The sequence below is a fragment of the Hyperoodon ampullatus genome, assembly GCF_949752795.1.
Source record: "Hyperoodon ampullatus genome assembly, chromosome: 4".
NCBI lineage: Eukaryota > Metazoa > Chordata > Mammalia > Artiodactyla > Ziphiidae > Hyperoodon > Hyperoodon ampullatus.
The window spans coordinates 53,737,564-53,749,716 of NC_136917.1; positions in this window are offsets into that span (position 1 = coordinate 53,737,564).

Here is a 12,153-nt window from a genome sequence, read left to right on the forward strand (position 1 = left end):
TGCTCTGGTGGAAAGAGCATCAGTGATAAAGGAATATCCATTCTCTACCTTGATTCAGCAGGTGTGTGTGAGAGAAAATCTCCATTAGGTCTTCACAGCTTCCTCATTTCGTGTCCTTTCAGAAAAAGACATGTGGAGGCCTAAAGTAAATGACTTCTGTCTTCACTCCCATGAGATATCCCTCAATTTCTCTCTGAATTTACTTGAAAAATAAAGTCTCAACCATATTCAAGGAGACTTTTTCCCTCTGCTTTGTACTAGTCAAGCCATACAACTTGAAGCACTGTATTTTTGGATACAAAGTAACACTCATCTTAGAATATGTAAAAAGTAAGACACACTTTTAAAAAATGGAAGAAGAGAAATAATCCAAAATCCTACCACTAGTAGTATCAATACCACTTTTAACATTTTGTGTATATATTTCTAGAATTTTCCTATGGAAATATACACCTTGTTTATATCCATGAAATCACACTCTACATCCTGTGCTATAAGGCTTTAACACTTACTGAAACAACATAAATATCTTTGCCTATCATTGTATACCCTAAAGCAGGATATTTACCACCCAGATGTGAATTTGTTGGTAAAAAAGAAAAGCTAAGGGCTCTCAAGTGAAGAGAGCAAGAAAGCAAGAACCTTTAATGCTGCTGGTGTGCGCTGATGTTCCGATTGCCACTAAACAATTAGGGATGAGGAGGGAACAAGAAGGAATCTGATGTTTATTATTAACAAGACCTCTTACTAAGTACTTTACATTCAGGAACTCATCCCAGTCATCACCCATGGAGGCAAGAATGTTTATTCTCCATTTGCCATGTGAAGAAATTGAGACTCTGAAAGATTATGTGCCTTCCCCAAGGTTGTGTGGCTATAAAATAGGAGCCAGGACAAAACTTGCTGTGTCTGACGCCCATCACCTTCCTACAGAAGAGGAGAACCAGGGCGCAAACTCAATTATGTTGATTCCAAAATTGTCATGCTATATCCACTTTACCAATGCCTCCTGGAATTGCTTTACAAAGTTCATTTCTTTTTTTGGACAAATACCTATTGAATGCTTACTATCTTTCAGTCACTGGGTTAAGAACTGTGCATGCAAAGCTAAACTAGCCAGAAAAAGTCCCTCTCTGATGAAGCTGATGTGCCAGAGAGGAAGACAAGAAATGGACAAGTAAACAAATAAATAACTAACACTAACAAACAGGCCCTTCCACCCAAATACTCCCACAGATAATGAAGTCCACAGTTTGGGCTTTTCTAGACGGGGTCTCTGAGTCAAAGGGCTGTGCCCTAGAAACACTAGGCATTAGGTCAGTTCAGATTTGGGGACTTTCTTCCAGAAAGGTCCTTAACTCTTTCACCTAGGGCATGATAGTGACTAATAATATTCACCCCCAATGGAGCACCTATCATGAAAGGCTTTCTTCCAAATCAAAGGTCATGAGACTTTTGGATCGATAGACAGGAAAACACAATAGCCTGTATTGTCATGGTATATTACACACTGCCTCAGAGCATGAATTCTGGAGTCAGAGAACCTGGGTTCAAAACTTTCACCAGTTACTATATGAGAGGGCTTGGGCAAGCTCTTCAAGTATTCTCGGCCTTGATTTTTTCCTATTTATGAAATGGGAAGAACAACAAGAACAATAATATTGTAATAATACTTACCTCACAGGTCACTGTGAGCACTGAATGAGTTCAAACGTGGAGAACTTTGAACAGGGCCAGGTACGTAGTAAGTGCTTTGTGAGTGCTATTGCTATAGCATCATGATATGATGCCCCGGGACCCAGGGCATTGGACGTACACCTTGACATTATGAGCACAGGAGATGAGTACATCTTGGCATCATATGGGTCTTATCACTCACTGCCTGGGTGATACTGTACATTCCCCTAAATTTATTTTTCTCAACCTTAAAAATGTGGACTTTAACAGTACCTACTTTTGGATATTGTTTTGAAAATAATATGAAAAAAGGACTGAGCACTGAGCTTAGCATATGGTACGATCCAACAAAATATAACTATGATTAAAGTTATAATCACAGAACATATTAGAAAGCCACTTTCCCACCCACTTCTCCAAGGTGGTCCTCTTAAGGAGACATCAGGGCCTCTGGCCTTTAATTCACTGAAACCTCCTGTGGTCAGGAGAAAAATCTCATTTTCTGTCAGGTGAGACGCTTACTATAAGTAAGGCTAAAACAAGAAGTTAAGGCATGAGAATAGTGTGTGTGTGTGTGTGTGTGTGTGTGTGTGCGTGCGCACACATATGTTAAAGAAATGGATTAGCCTTGTAGTCTGAGAGTGTATCTTTCTGCTTGCAGGCTTTCCTTACATTGTGCTTTCTATTGCCATACCATTTAAAATTTTCTCTGAGTATATTATAGTATCAGAATTATTTTCCTCTTTTGATTATCTGGAACTATCATGCAAAATAAGAAATGAGTTTTGCCATGAGATCTAATGTGTTGCTTTTCAGAAGTCCCCTTAACACCATGTTACACTAAACCTGTGAGCCATTTTGCCAGTGATTCTCAACCTGGACTGTTGCTTTCTTTGCTGTCCTATTATGCCAGGAATGCATTTTCCCTTAGAGTGTCAGAGAGTCTCTGATAATTGAGCAAAGTCTATCTCTTGTTTTGCTTTTTTCATAAACCCCACATTCAGGCACTGATTCTCAAGTACGGATGCAACTGATATGCTAGAGAACTGAATTTTACATGGAGGAATTAGACACACTGGCTCCCATGATATTTTCTTCTCACTACAATACTCATCTGCACTTTTAACAAGGTTTCCTGAGTGCCTACTATGTACACTGCATTAAGAATTCAGCATTGACCAAGACAGGTGAGTCCTTACCTGAATGATTGCACATTTCAGTGGGGGATACTGACAATTCACAAATACACAAATAACTGTGAAAATGCTATCCTGAAAATTAAAAACTATAGGGAGTGAACAGAGTTCAAGTTTGCAGGAGAGAAATATCAGGAAAGACCACTCGGCAGAGGTAATACCTGAGCTATACTAAGATTTGGATGCTAGAAAGACACAGTAAAGTCCAGAGGAAAATGAGCCAAGAGAAAGTAGGAAGTGAAACATCCTTGAGGTGGAAATAAATCTGGCATATTAAGGCCCAAAAAGAACTGTGCAGCTGGAGCATAGGGGTGGGAAGCAATGGGAAGGATAGGAAATCAGAGAAGCAGGCCAGTAGTCCTGCTTGCTTAAAGCTTGGAAGGAACTCTGGTTCATGGTGTCTTGTTTCTGTTAATAGTAAAGTAGTTGGAGGTGAGAGAGAGGACAACTACAACAGTGAGGGTACATGTTTGTCCTAGACAATGCAGTACCACTTTCTGTGACTATATGACACAAGCATAGATCGATCTAGATTGGAGTCCATGCTCACAGTCTCACACTGTAATCCTCAAAGGCAGGATACGGGAAACTTACACTAAAATGGGGTTCTTATAAGCCTTGGGTTCCTCATCTGCAAAACGGAGCTAATAATAATAGCAAACAAATACAAGCACATGATATCCACAGCACCAAGCTGCAACATTAAAACACATGAAAACCAAAGAGATATCTGCACTCCTGTATTCACTGCAGCCTCCTTCACAATAGACAAGATATGGGGGAAGCCAAGTGTCCAATGACAGATGAATGAATAAAGAAAAAATGTGGTATATACATACAATGGAATATTATTCAGCCTTAAAAAAGAACAAAATTCTGCCATATGCAACAACATGGATGAACGTGGAGGACACTATGCTGAGTGAAATAAGCCAGTCCCAGAAGGACAAATACTGCATGATTCCACTTATATGAGAAACCTAATGTAGTCAAATTCATAGAAGTAGAGAATACAACCAGTGGTTGCCAGAAGGTGGGAGGTGGGTGATATGGGGAGTTGTTCAATGGGTATAAAGTTTCAGTTATGCTAGATGAATATGTTCTGGGGAGATCTGCCATACAACATAGTGTCTATCTATACTTACCAATATAGTATCGAGCATGTCAATATTTGTTAAGCAGGGTAGTTCTCATGTAAAGTGCTCTTACCACAAAAAAAAAAAAAAAAAAAGGACACAAGGAAACTCTGAGAATTGATGGATATCTTTATTACTTCAATTATGGTGATGGTATCATGACTGTTTGCATATGTCCAAACTCATCAAATTGTGTACATTAAATATTTGGAGTTCTTTGTATATCAGTTATACCTCAATAAAGCTGTTAAAAAGGCAGCTAGACTCTTAAAAAAAGGTGCATTTCTGGGATAATGTGGTGTTAATCTATATTTTAGTTTCTGCATTTACACAGCAGCTGGGGTACTGCCTTCCTAGAAATCCAACCTTGTGTTCATGGCCATGCATGACTCCATAATACATTTTCAAGGCATAAATCATTTTCTCTTTACCTTTGTTATGCTTCATACTGATGCTAGTGGCTGAAAGGTTACCAATTTCCTGGCTGTTTATAGTCAGCAGGGTTAATTTTTTCAACTGGCCAGAAAATGTCAAGCCCATCAGTAGCGTTATTCACTTCATTAGCTAATGTAGTTTAATGTTTGGGGGGTCAAGAAAAGGCACTTTTGAAGAATACCTTGGAATAAGATCAAGGTTATTATTCAAAAGGGAAATTCTCTACTTAAATTACCATCATCACTACAGCTGATTATCTTTTCTCGGAAAATGACCCCATATGTCTGTATGTCAAATGACTGTATGTGTCATTTCCCAGAGAGCCCGAAGCCATGCTTAAAATAATCCTTTATAACCATTATTATATAATCATTCTAACAGCAAATATTTATTAAGCTCTTAATATGTGCAAGGCTCTGAGATGAGCATTTTAAATAGATTGCCTCAGAGAATACTCATGACATTCTCATGAGGAAGGAACTATTGCTCTCATTTTGCAAATGAGGAATTGGATGTTTCCAAACCTCTAACTGGGGGAGAGCCACCATGCCTCTGAGGCCTCACCAGTTGAGATGTTAGGTGTGACTACAGGCACCAGCCTCGGCTGGCTCTCGGTCATGGCTTGAAGTCAAGGGTAGTGCTATTTCAAGGTTTCAACAACAGTGAGAACACATGCTAACATTTTCAGCTTCATTCCCAGCTCTGCACCAGCTTTGCATCCAGCCTTTCTTGTTTCACTAAAATCTACTTTACTGGAAAGTTAACCATTGAGAGAAGAAATACATCCTTGTCCTGGGTGCTCCCTACCCAGATTCCACATGATCTAGTCCATGGCTACCTCTTGGAACACATTTCCTGAAACCTTCCTCTCCATGCAGCTAGCTCCAGCCACCGTGGACTCTGTCTCCAGCATGTGTTACAGTGCTAGCACATAGTGGGTACTCAGTAAAATCATGTTACATGCATTATTCAATCCTAGAGTGGGAAATATTAACCTGGGATGTTACTTGTCGTCCTCTAATTAAAACAGAGTGGGTTTTTTTTTTTCATTTTTTTGTGCTGTTTACTGTCCTTTTTTGTTTTTTAACATCTTTATTGGAGTATAATTGCTTTACAATGTTGTGTCAGTTTCTGCTGTATAACAAAGTGAATTAGCTATATGCATACGTATATCCCTAAAACCCTCTCCCACCCTCCCTATCTCACCCCTCTAGGTTGTCACAACGCACCAAGCTGATCTCCCTGTGCTATGCGGCTGCTTCCCACTAGCTATCTATTTTACGTTTGGTAGTGTATATATGTCCATGCTACTCTCTCACTTCGTCCCAGCTTACCCTTCCCCCTCCCTGTGTCCTCAAGTCCATTCTCTACATCTGTGTCTTATATTCCTGTCCTGGCCCTAGGTTCATCAGAGCCTGTTTTTTTTAGATTCCATATATATGAAAACACAGTTTTTAGATCTTTATTTTCATTCTTACTTGAACACCACATCTAGGGCATAGAAATTAATTGAAAGACAAAGCCAGGTGCAAAATTTGCTCAGTGACTAAAGTAGAGGTTGTCACCGGACACTCTAAATGAGAACTCATTTTTTGCATAATGTGACAGCAAAGAAAGTGATACTGACCTAAAATCAATAAGAAATAGACCTGCAAGTAAGAAATCCTCTAATTCAACATGATGCAAACTTACAGCTGCCTCAAAAAAGTCAAATAATGTCTTTACTATTTTAAATAAGATTTCCAGAATACTATCACAGGGGTAAATCATTCTTATAGCATAATTCCCAGGAGAAAAGTAACCAAAAATAAAATAATAATAATGTTAGATAATAGTATCATTTTCACAATTCTTTAAATGGGTTAGGGGAATACTGCAGCAACATTTGTCCCATTTTTTTGCTAATTATTTCTTCGCTGCTGAAGTAATGGTAAGCCCTAAGCCGTTAAAAAAAAAATGTTGTTGTGTTTTTCAATCAGTGTTATCTATAGCCCAGTAAATCTAATAACCCAGAGCTGACACTGAAATGTCTGTCCCAAGAAAGCAAAAGTGAATTCCCTGCTTTCATATTCCTGTGCTGTGAGCAGGGGCAGACCACTCCTAAGTGCCTAGAGATGGCAAAGCTCACAGGATGGGATGAACACCAATGTTGAGTGCTCAAGGGAATGTGGGAAGAGAAACTCTCCATTTTACAATTTTCTCAAAAGTTAGCTTTCGGAAAACAGATGGGGGGAAAAGTGCTTCTGGCTAGATCTATGAATGATCCACATTAAAAATGAAAGGGAGTGGCCAGAAAAAAACCACAAGAAAAAAAGCAAACCCTCGTCCACTGACATGGTGCCTTGTGTTTGGTATTGGGAGTCCAGCAGACCTGCCATCTGGATGCTCTCTGCCACTTATGAAGTGTGAGGCTTAGGAACATAGTTTAAACTCTCTTGGTCCCAGATTTCACCCCTGTAAAGTGAAATAATAACAATTCCTATCTCAGAAGCATTTCTAGTGATGATCAAAACAGACTATTTAGGAAGAAAGTCCTTTGTAGAATAAAATGTCAAATAACTGCTCTTTGAAACAGTTTCCAAGGCACTGAAGAGTGACTGGAATTGATCCATTTTCATTGAAACCCCAGCTTGTGAGCTGAGAGGCTTCAGGCAACTGACTCTTGCTCTCAGAACCTTAGTTTTCTAATCTGTCAAATGGGAGTGTAACAGTACCCCTGTGAGCCAGCTGTTTTCTATTGCTACCTCACAGTCACTCTCCCTACTTGCCCAGGCTGCTCTCAGCCCTGGGAGATGATTTCTGTGGAGCAGATCAGCAGGCTGCCTTGCATCTAATTTCCAGCTGGATGTGGCTAATAGGAAGCACAGATGAGCAGAAGATTCAGGGAAAGTGAGATATTGGTGTTTGTAACTCTGGATCCCTTCCTATTATGTCTCAATGGCTTGCCTGCTGCTCTACCCAAGCCAACAAGTCTGTTAAGTGGTCCTCTCCTGTAACCACAGCTACTGTCTGAACTCAGCTAACTACTCCTTTCCTTTGTTCCCTCTCCAGACCTAGAGGTCGCAACACATAGCAGTGTCCACAATAGCTAGGGTGCTTCACCATCCTGTTATCCTCTCTTAATTATGATCACAACTTTATAGTCACTTTATTAAAATTTCTTTAGCCCACATAAATGTCTTATTTGTTTCCTTCCAAGACCAAAACCACAGCTGATACAATAGAAAGAGCCTGTGGAAACCAGCCCTGCTGATGCAATTCTAAGATGAGCTTGCCCATATATTTGAGGAGGGCACAGATACCTTCCTTCTAAGAGGTAAATGAAACAGCAGTATTCTATGTGATGCAGTGGCATTATAATTAAATGAGTAACTGAAGATGGCTTGGCATGAAGTGCAAATGGAAGACAAGGGATGAAGAGATTATATAACTGTGGCATTTAGTTTCTATGGTAACTATGTTGATCAGGATGTTTGGGGAGCTAGTTAGTTGCTTCTGACAGCCTGGAGAGCTGATGGACCCCCAGAGAAAGAGTAAATTGGAGTCTTTAACTGCCCAGCTCATAACTCACGTGGAAAATCAGAAAGCCTTTATGATAACTTTGCAGTAGCGCTTTTTCTCCTGTAGCCATAGGGCTAATATGTCTGTGAAGGAAACCAGAGTCTAATGGTAAATAATGCTGAGTTGGGATACCAATTAGATGCTCAGCTTCACCACATCCTTTATGTAATGGCTCTGATGGAGAAGGGTGAGACCCTGATAATGAGAAGGCTAAATGTGGACAGAACACAGATGAGGCTGAGGACTCTGTGTCCCTAAATCTCCCTGACAGAGAGAGGTACCTCTCTGTACAAAACAATAAAAGGTAAACCCTAGCATATCCAAGGCAGAGAATTCAAGGCCCCATCTGGGAGGAAATAGCTTATATGCCAAAAGAGCTGTAAAAACATTGCCAATTTATATCCAGAGGAGTAAGTTGGGGTAGGATGCATGAGAGTAGACACTAATGGTATTAGACCAAAGATGCCAAAATATAAAACTGTGTTTAGGCCACATTTTTTGATACACTCACCTCACTGGGAATAGAATGAAAAGTCTTCTTGGTTGTCTAATTAAACTTGGATTCAGGAATGGCCTAAGGCCAACGAAGTTGTTATGTCAGAACTTTCCTGGCAAACGTATAGGGGAAGGAGTCAGAAGGCTCAGGGAGATGGGGACGGTAGACCAAGCCTCATATATATACCCTCTTCAGCCATGTCCTAACCATCACAACTCCAGGAAACCCATAGGACACTCCCTTCACCAAAATCTTAAAAATGCATCCATGAAGGGGCATTGGCTTTCTTTGAAAACAGTATGTTGGCCATTCTTCCATGCTAGAGTTGACTAGAGGAGTTACAAAGAAAATTTCTTTCCTGACCTCAGTGGAAATAATGGGATTCTGGAGTAGTAGAGGGTAGGGGGAATAATAACTATGATAAGCTATACAGAGAACAGAGTAGTGGAGTGTTTTGATGTACAGGAATAAAATGACAGTGGTTAGTGGGCTATTTGTCATCAGGCATTAAATAGACAGCTTTGAGTTCCACTTAACATATATGAGTAAGCAAATCCCAGGTATTGGTGGTGTGGTGAGAAATCTAATTCAAATTTTGGGGCTGATTATGACCTCTTACATAGTGTTAAGACCTAGGCTAATTTATAAATCCAAACCCCCTTCCATCTGAGGACAATCTCAACCAGTGGCCTTCGGTGTATATTATAAATATTCATCCAAGCATTCCTTGAGGGAATCTGTGGACATTTACAAACTTTATGAGAGTTATTAGGTACTGACTTCATATTGAAGTTAGCTCCCTGAGACCTAAAACAGTACTGTGATCTACCAGTCATAACATCAGTCAGGTGATAGATGAATTCTTGACCCAAGACCATCTCCCAGTAGGTCCAGTGGGACAACTGACCCATGTTGTTTCTTCCTCTAATCTTAGAACATATAGTGGAAAGAGATGGAACAGAACTCCCAATTTTGTTCTTTGACCCATTGTGTGAGAGCTGTCATGTTAAGAAGGATACAGTGGAAGCCCTTGGAAATGCTCCCCACTCCAATGTATGCTGATATACTTTTATCCATGGTCAGGGGTGGGGATTGCAGATGGGAGGTTTGGTTCACCATCAAAGATGGTGAATGCAGAGGTGGGTATCACTACCTCATCTGCATTTAATCCACATATTTGGCCAGAGCTAATTCTAATAAGATAATATTTAAATTTACAAGCATGTGCAGATATCACACCATTAAAATCATAGCAACAGTAACAATTAAGTAATTGATGTGGCATTTTCACCTATCACCTAGGAGCCATAACTTGGATCAATATAGAAAGGAAATAAAATCATCCAATTGAATAGAAGCTTATATTGTGGAGGGAAAGGAGGGAGGCTTTAAAATATCTATTTCTAATATGTGTTCAAAGAATATGAACTCATCTGTGACCAGAGTCAATAAAGCAATACTCCCCTTGCAATGCTTAGCCCAGCAACCATCACAGAAAGACTTTCCCTAAATGGATCATCCTTCCCCTGATCCAATTAAGTTTTTAATATTAAATATAAAACCTAAGGAGGAGAGCAATAATTTTAGACAGATTAACTGACACAATCTAATTCTACAGAATTTTTTCATTCCACCCAATGAGAGACCTAGGAAGTCTGATATTTGAGATCTATCAATATTACATAGGTGACTCACCCAAATTTGTAGAGTTTCATCCACAATCTAGAGCTAATCACTATTTCCTCCTTTTGCCCACGGACATTTCTTAGCACATTTCCTCTGATACCAAATAGCAATTAGATACTATTTTATTCTCCTCTTGGTTTCCAAATCGACAGAGTGGATTAATGACTTCTTCAACTAATATTTGGGATCAGTGAAGACTTTTCCTTTCCTGACCTCCATTTTCCTAGAGGACTCTGTCTCAGGGTATTGCTGCCTCAGTCTTCCCACGTGAGTCTAAGGGGCTCAGAACAGATGACTTATTTTCTGGTGAAGCCTTGATTTCCAGTAAGTTCACTAGGAATGGAGCCTGGAATCATTTGGAATGTCTCTGAAAGCACATGTCCTGTTAGATAATCCATGACAAGTCTCAGATGTGCCAAGAGTGAAAAAAGGATGGCTTCTTAGCTAGAAGGGAAATACAAAATGAACAAACAAAACACTGAGAATCCCCAAGCTAAATCTTGTAAGGTTAAAAATGAATATAAGTTTCAGGTATCAGGGAATTCTTCCCAGTTGCTAAAGAGCACGAGCTTTAGAAATCATAGGTAACTGTTAAAAAGAGGTTTGGACAAAATCCTTAAGGTAAGCATAACATCAAATGCTTCATTTATGTCTTTCTGTAGTATCCAAACAGTTTTTAAAACCTATGACCTGAGTCCCATTAGAAATTAGGAGAGGGGAGAAAGAAGTCATTTATATAAGGAGAAAAGTAGGACTCTGTTAGGGTAGAGAAAATGCTGTTCTTCTTGACTAATGTATCTATCACCATTGCCAGGCATGGTGCTTAACAAAGAGTAGGTATTTAATACATGTTGCTTGAATGAATGCATGAACAGAAGAAAAATATGGTAGGCTGAAGTTTTTTGGAAGAAAATTCCTATGTACATGATTCATCATTTCCCCATAAGCTGAGCTTCAAGCCATCATGAGGTACTTCCTCTGGAAAAAATACAGCTCGTCCAGAACACTTATTTTGCTTATAACTCAAAAGGAAATAAAAAGCAGGCGTGCAAGATTAATTATTATTTTTCATTATTTGTCTTAAAACAACTGTGCTCCATAGCATCTTCCCCAGGATTTCATCCAGGAGGTGGTTTATTTGTTTAATATATCATTATACTGTCCAGAAGATAATCTTAGGGAAATAAATATATCTTACTGAGTGTTCCAATTATATTCCTTGGTATCTTCAAATAAGTTTCTCCATCCTCTTTCCCGTCTTCTTTCCCTTAATTTTTTTGCCCCATCTTTCTTCTCCAATCCCAGTTATAATGACCCATTTTGTTCCCTTCTCTGATTCTGTATTTGTGATAAAACATTTCCTGTCTCTTCTGCTTCTTTGATTTAAATATTATTCATGTCTCCCTGAGGTAACAATTTAATTACTCTTTCTAGAAAAAAACTGTGTCTAATCTTAATTTTCCCTCCTTCCTCATAATTGGATAATTGCACATTTGGTAGCTTAATCAGTTAATTATGCATGTGCAAAAAATGCCTTAATGTGTTAAAGACACTGCTTTATTTCATTGTTAGCAAAAAGGATTAATTTTGGGGTTTAGAGGACTTGTGAGTAGATTACTTTATAGTTTCCACATCCTATTAATGGCACCTTGGGCCAAAGGGACTTCTGTTCTTAATGAAAGAATGGCTTCTAATAGACAGACTTTGGAACCTAAGGAGAATTGAATGGAGCATATTTCTTAGAACTAAAAAGCCTGTGCTTTTACTGGCATGGGGGCATTGTGGTTGTTGTTGAATTGATTGTCCAAAGCAGCCACAGCTTTTGTGAAAATGGTAGACAGTGTATAGAAAATGACATATCTTAAGAAGGTCAAAAAACTTGCTCAGGCCCTAATTTTTAAGGATTCCTTATTAAAGTTTCATGATTGAACACCCTGGGCTCTAGAAGTTAATTGATTTTTTTTTT